The 13,934-nt window shown below is 44.6% G+C and overlaps 1 protein-coding gene across 4 annotated transcripts in view; it reads right to left on the reverse strand.

Moving 5' to 3' along the window:
• The window catches only part of LOC129814886 (neuron navigator 1-like), a 126,570-nt gene extending 113,071 nt beyond the window's left edge, over positions 1 to 13,499 (reverse strand). For 3 of the 4 annotated variants that reach the window (XM_055868016.1, XM_055868015.1, XM_055868013.1), the window contains exon 1: positions 12,753 to 13,499. The gene's annotated coding sequence lies outside the window, so the exon portion shown is untranslated. The remainder of the gene's footprint in view (positions 1 to 12,752) is intronic. The other variant, XM_055868014.1, reaches the window with a different exon arrangement.
• Positions 13,500 to 13,934: the final 435 nt, after the last annotated feature.

The following is a 13,934-nucleotide window of genomic DNA, read 5'->3' on the forward strand; positions in this document are numbered from 1 at the left end:
AACTGCAGACTTCCTGTTCCACGCGAGGCAGAGTAATTCCTCTATAAGTCCTAAGCAGTCCTGCATATGTCAGTGTTCCATACCAACTGCTAACCACTGCAATGGGATAAACCTATAATGCAGTTGAACGCAATTTAAGAGCCACGTGTTGCGTTAAAGAGAGTGTGTGAGTGTGGGTCAGAGGATGCTGGACACAAATGAGCCAATGGAAGAGCTAAGAACGAGGCTTGAATATATTGTAACAGCATGTTTATCTTTAATGTTTTTCCCCTCTGTACTAACCCCCTCCCCTCCCCTCACTGTCATTCGCTCTTACTCAATCTCTCTCACACGCCCAAATTCCATACTCATCACACCAACACACACACGTACAGTGACTCATATGTTTGTGTGACATCATGCCAAGCTATCCCATGAGGTCATGGTCCGTCACTGTTTGACATTTGACATTCAGCACAGCACCTTCCAACAGGCAAACATCAAACCACACAGCCAACATTACTGCCCCAGCCCAGTAAACCTACCTACAAGCAGCCTGTATTGAACCATCCCACTGGGCACAGATGTCCAGTGGCAATGTGGAACATCTATTCTACATTGGCTCAACAGAATGTCATTGAAATGATGTGTAAACAACGTTGCTTCCAACCAGTGTGTGCCAAGTGGGATGGTTTTTAAATATACAAATCAACTCCCAATAGAATTACTCAATGTTCTCTCTAAAATACACAAGGAAAAATGCATTTTGAATTGCTGGTTGCAGAGAGACCGTAACATTCAGGGCCTTGTCTTACTACCCAAAGCTGAGGGCATTTCAAGGCTAGTTCTGCCTGCATCTCTTCATGTTGAACCTAAGACTTGTACTGCTATATATAACAGTTCTGTCTTGATCCATTTCCTAAATTGTGATCAGAGTCCCAGAGACTGGGGGGCACGCAAACACACATGCATGCACAAACACATGCGCGTACACATAGTCAGACGCTGACACACAAACCAACATCCACCCACACACACAAGGCAACACACAGTGACAGATACTCGCCCCCACACACAGACAGACAGGTGTGTGGGGGTGGGGGGTGGTCAGAGGCGGAAGCATCACGACACTGTGTCTCGCCTTACATTTGGCTCAAGGCCCCCAGTGAGAAGGCAGCGGTTGGGCGGGACTGAGACGCTGTGTCTCCAGGACGACTCACTGCTCTGCTTTATCTTTCAACATGGCCTCCAGCAGAAAGGCATCAGCTTCCTCCATCCCTTTAACATCTCTGTCTCACGATAACCATCGCTAGCGTGATTGGAAAACGAGCTTGTTTAAAAGAAAGAAGTGCCGTTTCACATACTTATCAACCAATTATCATAATTCTGGTCTAATTTTACTGTAATAGGATCATTGGCATCTATTGTTCTGCTGTTTAGTAATCATGATGAGGATTTACCGATAAAGCTCAAAATGATGAAACAGGATCTGGAATCTGATTAATATTCCTTATGTTCACTAACCAATAAATAGCTAGGCCTATAATAGGATTAATATAATAATTCAGTTTGTCTGCCTGCAAACACAGGAAGAGCTTGGAGCGTAGCTGTGCATACTTTTGTTGTTGTACTTAACCAGGTTAGCCTTTTTGAGATACAACTTGCATTTTCAGGAGATACCTATATTGTTGTATGCACAGTGCATTCGGAAAATATTCAGACCCCTTGACTTTTTCCACATTTTGTTACATTACAGCCTTATTCAAAAATGTATTACAACAACAACAAAAATCCTCATCAATCTACACATAATGTCGCATAATGACAAAGCGAAAACAGGTTTTTTGAATTTTGTGAAAATGTATTAAAAATAAAAAACAGAAATACCTTTTTTACATAAGTATTCAGACCCTTTGTTATGAGACTCAAAATTGAGCTCAGGTGCATCCTGTTTCCAAAGATCATCCTTGAGATGTTTCTACAACTTGGTTGGAGTCTACCTGTGTAAATTCAATTGATTGTGCAAAAACCAACCCTTGAGGTCGAAGGAATTGTGGGTAGAGCGCTGAGACAGGATTGTGTTAAGGCACAGATCTGGGTAAGGGTACCAAAACAATTCTGCAGCATTGAAGGTCCCCAAGAACACAGTGGCCTCCATTATTCTTAAATGGAAGAAGTTAGGAACCACCAAGACTCTTCCTAGAGCTTGCCCCCCGGGTGAGTAATCGAGGGAGAAGGGCCTTGATCAGGGAGGTGACCAAGAACCCAATGGCCACTCTGACAGAGCTACAGAATTCCTCTGTGGAGATGGGAGAACCTTCCAGAAGGACAACCATCTCTGCAGCACTCTGCAGCACTCAGTCAGGTCTTTATGGTAGAGTGGCCAGACGGAAGCCGCTCCTCAGTAAAAGACACATGACAGCCGGCTTGGAGTTTTCCAAAAGGCACCTAAAGACTGTCAGACCATGAGAAACAATATTATCTGGTCTGATGAAACCAATATTGAACTGTTTGGCCTGAATGCCAAGTGTCACATCTGGAGGAAACCTGGCACCATCCCTACGGTGAAGCACGGTGGTGGCAGCATCATGCTGTGGGGATGTTTTTCAGCAGCAGGGACTGGGAGACTAGTCAGGATGGAGGGAAAGATGGACAGAGCAAAGTACAGATAAATCCTTGATGAAAACATGCTCCAGAGCGCTCAGGACCTCAGACTGGGGCAAAGGTTCACCTTCCAACAGGACAACGACCCTAAGCACACAGCCAAGACAACGCAGGAGGGGCTTTGGGTCAAGTCTCTGAATGTCCTTGATTGGCCCAGCAAGAGCCCGGACTTTAACCTGATCTAACCTCTCTGGAGAGACCTGAAAATAGCTGTGCAGCAATGCTGCCCATCCAACCTGACAGAGCTTGAGAAAATCTGCAGAGAAGAATGGGAGAAACTCCCCAAATAAAGGTGTGCCACACTTGTTAGCGTCATACCCAGGAAGACTTGAGGCTGTAATCGCTGCCAAAGCTGCTTCAACAAAGTACTGAGTAAAGGGTCTAAATACTTATATAAATGTGATATTTCAGTATTTTTCTTTTTAAAACATTTGCATAAATGTCTAAAAACCTGTTTTTCATTGTTTGTTATGGGGTATTGTGTGTAGATTGACGAGGAAAAATTTAAATGTAATCCATTTTAGAGTAAGGCTAGAGTAACACAACAAAATTTGGAAAAAGTAAAGTGGTCTGAAAACTTTCTGAATGCACTGTATTTTATGTGTTTTATTTAAGCTAATTATTTCCAATACTGTAAAATAGAAAAATGTTAAACAACTCTGTCCATTCGCTCTGTGCTGTGGATAAGACATAGCAGACGATACATCTAAATCCACAGAGGCGAAAAAGAGACATGTCATGAGACTCAAGAGGTCAGTGTTTCAGACAGGACAGGCCAACGTGTATCACCAGGACCACCCGTCCACAGCTGTGTCCCAGTGTTCCCATCACTGCCACCTAGATAACAGACACTGGGAGACCAGGGTGCCAACCCTTCCGTTTCCCAGAACAGATCGCTACTAATCCAATTGTCCCTCATTCACTCAAGCTAGTCAAGCTCACTCCTCAATCCGTCATACATTCTAATGCAATTACGGCAGCTACGCAGCAGGCACTCTCCTGAAGGAATGTGTGTGTGTCTGCATGTGTGTGTGTGCATGCGTTTGTGTACGCACAACTCCATTTTGCTCCTCCCCGCCTACTAAGAAAGACTCAAGAGGGAAGTTCCGGTGGTCAGGTCTGTACAACAATCAGAATCCATGCTCCAAGACTGGCGCCTCTGGTGGTAACGTCAATGAAGACGCCGACTCAGTCACCGAATTCATCAAAAAATACATAGGTTATGTGATACCGATGGCGTCTTTCAAAACTTAACCGAATCAAAAAACATGGATTGATGGCAGAAAGATGCTGCTTATTACACGGCAGTTGTATGTTTACACAGTACAAATACGACCTACTCGGATCAATCAAGATGGCGAGAGAAGTATGGGGACAAGGTGGAGGAGCAATTCAGCGGGTCGTACATGAGGCGTATGTGGCAGGCTCCTCAAAGGGTGGTACGCTCAGCCGAACGCACCATTGGGTGCACACTGCCTGCCCTCCAGGACACTTACAACACCAGCTGTTGAGGAAAGTCAAGAAGATCATCAAATACCCCAGCCTGTTCCCTCTGGTTCCATCACTCAGACGCGGGCAGTATAGGAGCATCATGGCAAAAACATGATGTTTTTGAATAGCCACCACTAGGCAGCTACCTTTTCCCCCTGTCCCCTTCCTGCACTGTTGGAGCTCTGAGCGTACGAATTTCACTGTGCCCTGCAATTACATATGCCACTCTGTGCGTGTGACTAATAAACTAATCAAATCTACACTACCATTCAAAAGTTTGGGGTCACTTAGAAATGTCCTTATTTTTTAAAGAAAAGCACATATTTTGTCCATTGAAATAACATCAAATTGATCAGAAATACAGTGTAGACATTGTTAATGTTGTAAATGACTGTTGTAGCTGGAAATGGCAGATGTTGTTATGGAATATCTACATAGGCGTACAGAGGCCTTTTATCAGCAACCATCACGCCTGTGTTCCCATGGCACGTTGTGTTAGCTAATCCAAGTTCATAGTAGTATAGATTGTATAGATTGGCTGAAACTGGCAAGTAGAGTCACCAATATAAACGAGAGCTGCAACTATGCTTCCTGACATGTCATTCATTTTGCTGTTGAAACATTGTCGCCACAACATTCAGCCATATAGAGACGCACATGTCTATCTAAGCAGTTATCACAGCTAATTAGTTCATGATTAAAAGGGTTTTAATCCATTTTAAACACTAAATACTGAGTGGAAATCTAAGCTCCCACAGCATATGTTGGATAAATCCTGGAACTTTGTCTGCCATAGCCACTGTAGGCTTTGGGAGGGTGAGTTAAGAAGGGGAATTTATTCCTTACTAGTCACTTTAAAGGTCTAATCTATCCAGCCCTGGGCCGTGATGATGATATCACTGCCACCCAGCTGAGCTCATGCTGCAGGGCAGTTTACAGGGCAGCAACACATGTCCAATGATGACACAGACTTTCAGAGGTCTCTCCTACAGAGCATAAATGCAGCCTCGGTCAACTACGTATCCCTCAATCCATTAAGCATGGAAAGGTAGAGATGTTATTATTTCAGTTATCTAACTTAAACTGAATTTAGAGACACCAATGACCTTGTTCGTTGTCGTTTGACTCGTTTTCCACACATTTATTTTCCGCTTAATCACAAACAGTCTGTTTTAAAAGAAGACTTGCCAAATCCAAAATGGCCAAACTTTAAAAGCAGTAGTCAGAGCAGAGAAAGTACACCCTGCCAGTGCCAACCAACCCTGTGACATCCCACAAAAACAAGCAAGACCACTGCAGTCAACATGTTATGTAACTGACACAGTTCTCAATTGAACTCTTACTATTACTGCAGTGATGGATGATGCTGTAGTGCAGTGAGTGCAGTGAGCATTGATGCTGCAGAGAGTGTAGGCGTGGGACCATCGTTCTGTGTTGCTTAGCCTACAGACCTGTATGTGGGCTGACAAGTAGGTCAGTAGAATACAGAATAGTACACGTTAAGGAGCACTGGAAATGGAATACCTGCCGTCCTGCAGCTAGTTCACCTTAGAAGGTGCAGTGGCAGTGAGATTCAGTTCGTGCACTTCCAATTTAAACATATGATCCTCTCTGTGCAGGTAGAGGTGGATGAGACTCTCCCTAATTGTCCTGAATCATTGCCCCAGAGTTTCTCTTTGAGCGATGCCACAGTTCATAAGGAGTTTATGCATTCAGCAATCCTACTATCAGGTCTTCCTCTTCATCGTCACGCTGGCAAGATCTCGACAGTCGGATCAACTGTCAGACTGCGTTATGGACATATAACATGCCCCATCCGGAGGTGTGCCTGGAGAACTAGGCCGTCTCCGCTCAAGTCCATAATAAGATGGGTTGGATGTGATAGAACACACCATTCTCAGATGAATCCACACACCCATTCCTAAGCTGCTATCTCTTCTGCAGCAGATGTTTCCATATACTACCATGTTATTATATTGAGGGGGTAATGTCTAAGACTGGGTTATACATAAACATCTTTCACTTCACCTCACCACCACAAATTCTCTGATTTGTAACCCGAGCTATTCTAGCTGGTCAATGAGAAGTCTATGGATGTGTTTCAAATGACCCCTATTCCCTATATAGTGCACTACTTTTGACCAGAGCCCTGGTCAACGGTGGTGCACCACATAGGGTGCCATTTGGGACACATCCTATGAGAGTTCCATGAAAAACACCACATGCCAAACAGATTGAAGGTTCCAAGGCAAACACGTGTCCAGACTCTGGGTTTGTCGGGGTGGAAAGACTACCACTGGAGCGTGTCTCTGGACCAGACGGCCCAAACCAGAGTCCACATTGGCCCGGACACACAGGGTGTGGCGGTGAGCATCACTGAGACGTGGCAGTCAGAGAGGCTAATGGAGACCTTTGTCCGTTATACAAATGATACACTTTAGTAGCACCTTGTTTGCCACAAACATTCAGAAATGACATTTTCAGACATAAGTAGATGAAGCATACAGTTTAGTTTGCCCTTGAGGGAACATGTTAGAAAGTATACACTGAGAGTACAAAACATGAGGAACACGTGCTCTTTCAATGCCATAGACTGACCAGGTGAATCCAGGTGAAAGCTATGATCCCTTATTGATGTCACTTGTTAAATCCACTTCAATCAGTGTAGATGAAGGGGAGGAGACAAGTTAAAGATTGATTTTTTAAGCCTCGAGACAATTGAGACACGGATTGTGTATGGGTTCCATTCAGAGGGTGAATAGGCAAGACAAAAGATTTAAGTGCCTTTGAACGAGGTATCGTAGTAGGTGGCAGGCACACCGGTTTGTGTGAACTGCAACACTGCTGGGTTTTTCACGGTCAACAGTTTCCCGTGTGTATCAAGAATGGTCCACCACCCAAAGGACATCTAGACAACTTGACACGCCTGTGGGAAGCATTGAAGTCAACAGGGGCAGCATCGCTGTGGAATGCTTTCAACACCTTATTGGGTCCATGTCCCAACAAATTGAGGCTGTTCTGGGGGAAAAATGGGGTGCAACTCAATATTAGGAAGGTGTTCCTAATGTTTGGTAGATTCAGTTTATGCTTGAAGCAGCATAGCTTGCCTCTGCAATACAGTAGATGTTGTGTTACCACAGATTGCTATTTCAGTCCATCCCTCCCATAATCACAGTTGACATTGAGATTATTTCAGAAGTTCAGAAGAAGTACAGTGAGATGTCTGTGTGTGTGTGTGTGTGTGTGTGTGTGTGTGTGTGTGTGTGTGTGTGTGTGTGTGTGTGTGTGTGTGTGTGTGTGTGTGTGTGTGTGTGTGTGTGTGTGTGTGTGTGTGTGTGTGTGTGTGTGTGTGTGTGTGTGTTTAACTATACTTGTGTAAGAATAGTAAACAGACAAAAATTTGATCCATTGGGGACATTTTGTTAGTCCCCACAAGGTCAAATGCTATTTGTAGGAGGTTTAGGGTTCATGTTAGAAATGGTGTTAGGGTTAGAATTAGATTTAGGAACTAGGGTTAGTTTTAGGGTTAGTGTTAGGAGCTAGGGCTAAGGTTAGGGTTGGGGTACAGGTTAGGTTTAGGGTTAGGCAAAACAAGATTTTGAATGGGACTGAATTGTGTGTCCCCACAAGGTTAGCTGTACAAGACTGTGTGTATGGGTGTGGTCTGTTCCACTGGGGATGACATCAACAGCCATTAGTGGTATTCCTTAGCAGCATTCCAGGGCCAGATGCCTCACATCACATGGTATTGAATTATGTGTGCGTAAGGAAAAGGTGAGTCTGAATCATGACAAATGCTCACAACATCCACAGACACACACACACACACACACACACCATATGCCTACTTACGCTGAACAAAAAATATAAACGCAACATGCAACAATTTCAAAGATTTTACTGAGTTACAGTTCATATAAGGAAATCAGTCAAATGAAATAGATTCATTAGGTCCTAATCTATAGATTTCCCTTGACTGGGAATGTAGATATGCATCTGTTGGTCATAGATACCTTTAAAAAAAGGTAGGGGCGTTGACCAGAAAAGCAGTCAGTATCTGGTGTGGCCACCGTTTGCCTCACGTAGTGCCACACATCTCCTTCACATACAGTTAATCAAGCTGTTGATTGTGGCCGGTGGAACGTTGTCCCACTCCTCTTCAATGGCTGTGCGAAGTTGCTGGATATTGGCGGGACCTGTCGTACACATCGATCCAAAGCATCCCAACATGCTCAATGGGTGACACATCTGTGAGTATGTAGGCCATGGAAGAACTGGGACATTTTCAGCTGCCATGAATTTTGTAAAGATCCTTGCAACATGGGGCTGTGCATTATCATTCTAAAACATGAGGTGATAGCGGCGGACGAAAGGCACGACAATGGGCCTCAGGATCTCGTCACTGTAACTCTGTCCATTCAAATTGGCATCGATAAAATGCAATTGCCTTTGTTATCCGATGCTTATGCCTGCCCATACCATAACCCCACTGCCACCATGGGGAACTCTGTTCACAACCTTGACATCAGCAAACTGCTTGCCCAAACAACGACGCCATACGTGGTCTGCGGTTGTGAGGCCGGTTGGACGTACTGCCAAATTCTCAAAAATTACGTTGGAAATGGCTTATGGTAGAGAAATGAACATTCAGTTCTCTGGCAACAGCTCTGGTGGACATTCCTGCAGTCAGCATGCCAATTGTACGCTACCTCAAAACTTGAGACATCTGTGGCATTGTGTTGTGTGTCAAAACTGCATATTTTAGAGTGGCCTTTTATTGTCCCCAGCACAGGGTGCACCTATGTAATGGTCATGCTGTTTAATAAGCTTCTCGATATATCAGACATGTCAGGTGGATGGCGTACCTTGGCAAACGATAAATGCTCACTAACAGGGATGTAAAAAAAAATGTGTATCTGTGCATATGGAAAATGTCTGGGATCTTTTATTTCAGCTCATGAAACATTGGGTCAACACTTTAAATGTTGCATTAATATTTTTGTTCAGTGTATTAAGAACATTCTCAGTCCATTTTATATGGATCTGACAAATCCTGCACAGAATTAATCTCCCTTCCTCTTCCTGCTGTGTCTAACTGATCCATTTAAATTTGTTATATGATTACATTTGGCTTAGCGTAGCAGAGATTACTATACGCCTGGTTTCCGTTTGGAGAGAGGCATTCGCCTGACGGAAAAGAATGACAGAATTTTACAGCAGATCAGACTTCCCACTCGATGCAAGATTATTAACCGCCAGAGAGTGAGCACATTTGTTTTTGTAACAGCTCAGTACTGGCGCCCACTGAATATTAGGGTTTAGAAAATGTCAAAGCTATATTTCAACCCCTCACTCAGCCCCTCAATGGGGTTGCCCAATGACAGCCACAACCAGTGATTCAATCTCTGACAATGAAAACAAAAAGTCAAGGATGACATAATGATGCATCTTATACATAAACATGACTGATGTTACTGTATGCATTAGACTCCAGCCCCTACCGTCACATCTTGACTCCACCCCTACCCTCACATCTTGACTCCACCCCAACCCTCACATCTTGACTCCACCCCTAACCTCGCATCTTGACTCCACCCCTAACCTCACATCTTGACTCCACCCCTATCCTCACATCTTGACTCCACCCCTAACCTCACATCTTGACTCCACCACTAACCTCACATCTTGACTCCACCCCTAACTTTACATCTTGACTCCACCCCTAACCTCACATCTTGACTCCACCCCTACCCTCACATCTTGACTCCACCCCTAACCTCACATCTTTACTCCGCCCCTAACCTCACATCTTTACTCCGCCCCTAACCTCACATCTTGACTCCACCCCTAACCTCACATCTTGACTCCACCCCTAACCTCACATCTTTACTCCGCCCCTAACCTCACATCTTGACTCCACCACTAACCTCACATCTTGACTCCACCCCTAACCTCACATCTTGACTCCACCCCTACCCTCACATCTTGACTCCACCCCTAAACTCACATCTTTACTCCGCCCCTAACCTCACATCTTGACTCCACCCCTAACCTCACATCTTGACTCCACCCCTAACCTCACATCTTGACTCCACCCCTAACCTCACATCTTTACTCCGCCCCTAACCTCACATCTTGACTCCACCACTAACCTCACATCTTGACTCCACCCCTAACCTCACATCTTGACTCCACCCCTACCCTCACATCTTGACTCCACCCCTAAACTCACATCTTTACTCCGCCCCTAACCTCACATCTTGACTCCACCCCTAACCTCACATCTTGACTCCACCCCTAACCTCACATCTTTACTCCGCCCCTAACCTCACATCTTTACTCCGCCCTAACCTCACATCTTGACTCCGTCCCTACCCCTCACATCTTGAATTTGATTGATGTTGTCAGTAACCAGGTTTCCATCCAACCTTTTTATGCGAGTAAAGTACAGGCCTGATGGAAACAGCAAATTTGTCTGTGCAAATTTGTCTGTAAAGTTTCCAAATGTCGACAAAATACGCTCGACAAGATGGGATCCCTTTGTGTCAGTAAAATGTATTAAGTAGGTGGTCTACTTACACTATCTGCCAGCTGTTGTCTAGAGCGCACGTGCCAAAACCCGAGTATGCACATTCGTTAGATAATGCAACATTTGTTGTTACAAAACAATCAACAGATTTGAAAATACGATGGAAACCCATTTAACTTGTTGCGTTTTTTTGGGGTTCATGTTTATTTAACTGCAAAAGTTATTTTAATGTGCACTAAGTCATCACGCAGAGCCTTTTATCCACAACAAGTACATTTATGGAAACACATATCTACTGGGAAAATGCGCATATTGTTTTAAATGCAGATTTTTGAATATTTGCATGAAAATCTGTCGCCAATGTTGCTTGTCTAATAACAAGATATTAACCAAACAACAACACGTGTATATTCCAAGGCTACCCTTAAGACTCCCTGCAGCCAGCACAACAACAGGCGCCTAAAATGGAAGCAGACTTTCTCCAGAGGAATTAGTTCTGCTCGGCCATGTCCTCAGCTCTTTGTCTGTCTACAGCTGAACTCATGATGGCCATATGACAACCCACTGGTGACCCCAGGCATTGTCTGAGGTCTGTATGAGAGAGAGAAAGATGCTGTGTGTGTGTGTGTGTGTGTGTGTGTGTGTGTGTGTGTGTGTGTGTGTGTGTGTGTGTGTGTGTGTGTGTGTGTGTGTGTGTGTGTGTGTGTGTGTGCGTGCGTGCGTGCGTGCGTGCGTGCGTGCGTGCGTGCGTGCGTGCGTGCGTGCGTGCGTGCGTGCGTGCGTGCGTGCGTATTTTAGATTAGTCCTCAAGTCTGGAGTCCAAGAAAGATTTCATATACATAATGACTTACAACAGAACCCTAAAGTGAATCCAGGACTGAAACAGAACAGAGAGCAGGGCATAATTTATGTAATGGAGTAGATTTGGCTTAATCCTCCTCCCCATTCTTCATGTCCAAATCTGCTTACTATCAGCAGTTTGCATTCTCCCTCTTTTTTTCTTCATGGCCTAATTCATCATACTGTATTCATAACAGGTCTCACAGGGAGCGAAGCATTTTAAAGTTGATACTAAAATCGAAAGTTATACATTTTCCTAGTCAGGCCAAATAGAGCTGACTCACTGGGCACACTGGTACGATGCTATCGCCCCCTATTGGCCAACCCAAATTTGTATTACATTTTTTACTCCAAAAACACTACAGCGCGAAGATGTGTGTGTGTGTGTGTGGGGGGGGGGGACTGATGAGGAACCATAGTGACATCATGGGCTGGATAAAAACAGTCTACCGTCTTCCCTGGATAATTAATTGCCTCCTAAAATAATAGAAAAACAATCATATTATTGTTCTATCTATAATAAAACTTGGCCTAAACATGGATTATAGACTTTCATTCTTGTTATTTTTGAAAGCCACAAACTTCAGGACAACACCTTCCTGGGCTAGAATATTTAGGAAATTAGCTACTAGAAAGAAGTATAGGTGCTGAACCAACGTGAGAGACAGAGAGAGAGAGACGTGAGAGAGAGAGAGAGAGAGAGAGAGACGAGAGAGAGAGAGAGAGAGAGAGAGAGAGAGAGAGAGACGAGAGAGAGAGAGAGAGAGAGAGAGAGAGAGAGAGAGAGAGAGAGAGAGAGAGAGAGAGAGAGAGAGAGAGAGAGAGAGAGAGAGAGAGAGAGAGAGAGAGAGAGAGAGAGAGAGAGAGAGAGAGAGAGAGAGAGAGAGAGAGAATCATTTCTTTACTGCAGGGTGCCAGTCAAGTTCAAATAGGCTAAACCATCGTCTGTCACATCACGATGTCGTCACCATCGAAGATGGCTGTCAATTATCGTCGATAGAATATGCTATGGTAATATCGCTCAAGCCTATGCTGACACATACTTTAGTCTAGGTTTAGGATGTTGTGTCATGTCCATGCCTCCAAGACAGTGGTATTTTGCTAAGCTCTACCTAATAGCAACAACTGCTGCTTTTCAAAGCCTCACAAACTCAGAGAAGACCTTATGCAGTAATATCATAAATATCAGACAAAACAACACCTGAAAGTTACCTCCGCTTTAGCACCTGAAATATTGGGCTGAACTAACCTGTCAGTCAGGTGCAGAGTAGCTGTGACCCTCAGAGGTGCTTCAGACAGCTGACAACACCCTGACGTGAGACACTCTTCAGGTGTGCCTCACCAATGCCTCTCTCTTCATCATCCCAACAGCTAATGGACGCGCCAGCCTCTAATGATCTAACACTGCACTTCAATCCAGTGTGTCCTCACTGACGACCCTGTTACTCCACTAACGCCTCGGTCAATACGGGTCATCTGAAAACACTGCAGTCATCTCGACCCAGTGATGCAGCAGTCGGGAACCGATTCGTTTGCCCTCTGTCCATCGTCTGGATCTACGAGAATGTCCGTCCTCCGCTTGCGTAACAATGCTCCGTCCCGACAATATTCCTGCTGCAGTTTGTACCAACAGTACACTCTGCAGCAAAGCTTCTCTACTCTCTGCAAATGGACCCGCTGGCCCCGGTCCAGCTTTTAACAATCTACTCTCTAATATACAGTACATTTGCCTACAGCAAAGGAATGCAAAGTTTTACCTGCTAGGAAAAGACGCTCTTAGATGTGATCTGTGTCCATTTTCACCTGTGACTGAAAGCCCTGTCAGCCACAGAGGCACTTACTCCTCTGTGAGTCCTGAGTCACTGAAAGAGCCGGCAGAGCGGAGAGAACGGAGGCAGGGCTGATTCTCATTGTCGCTGTATGTTTGTATTTTGCTGCCCGCCGGGCACACACTCATCATCACGGCCCTCACTTTTGAATTTGGGCCAAATGGGGCGACTATGAGGCGTCAGCGCAAGGAGTCATTTTCAGAGGCAGTGGTATGGCGCCAACAAGGGCGTACTGTACCACACCATGTCATATTCAGCACTGGAGGGAGGGGGGATCTACATGCCACACGGTGTCTTAGAGGGGAATGTTTACGAGTGGATCACGGAATCATGGAAAAATACTGAATCATGGGTGGAAACAAACACATTACAGAACAGGTTTTGTCACACACAAAAAGTAGGAAGTTATGGGTAGCATATACTTAACTCAGTATCATAGGTGTCATTGTGAGCAATCACAGAACAGACATACAGTGTTGTGGCGAAGGTGATCAGAAAGTGGGTCAGATAGTTAAATGGCTAAAGGCCAAATCTTTACTTTATCAGAGAGAGCAAACCTTGTCTACATAAAAATCGACTGTTTTGTGGGTTGACTAACATCG

This window comes from Salvelinus fontinalis, chromosome 18 (genome assembly GCF_029448725.1).
Source record: "Salvelinus fontinalis isolate EN_2023a chromosome 18, ASM2944872v1, whole genome shotgun sequence".
Taxonomy (NCBI): domain Eukaryota; kingdom Metazoa; phylum Chordata; class Actinopteri; order Salmoniformes; family Salmonidae; genus Salvelinus; species Salvelinus fontinalis.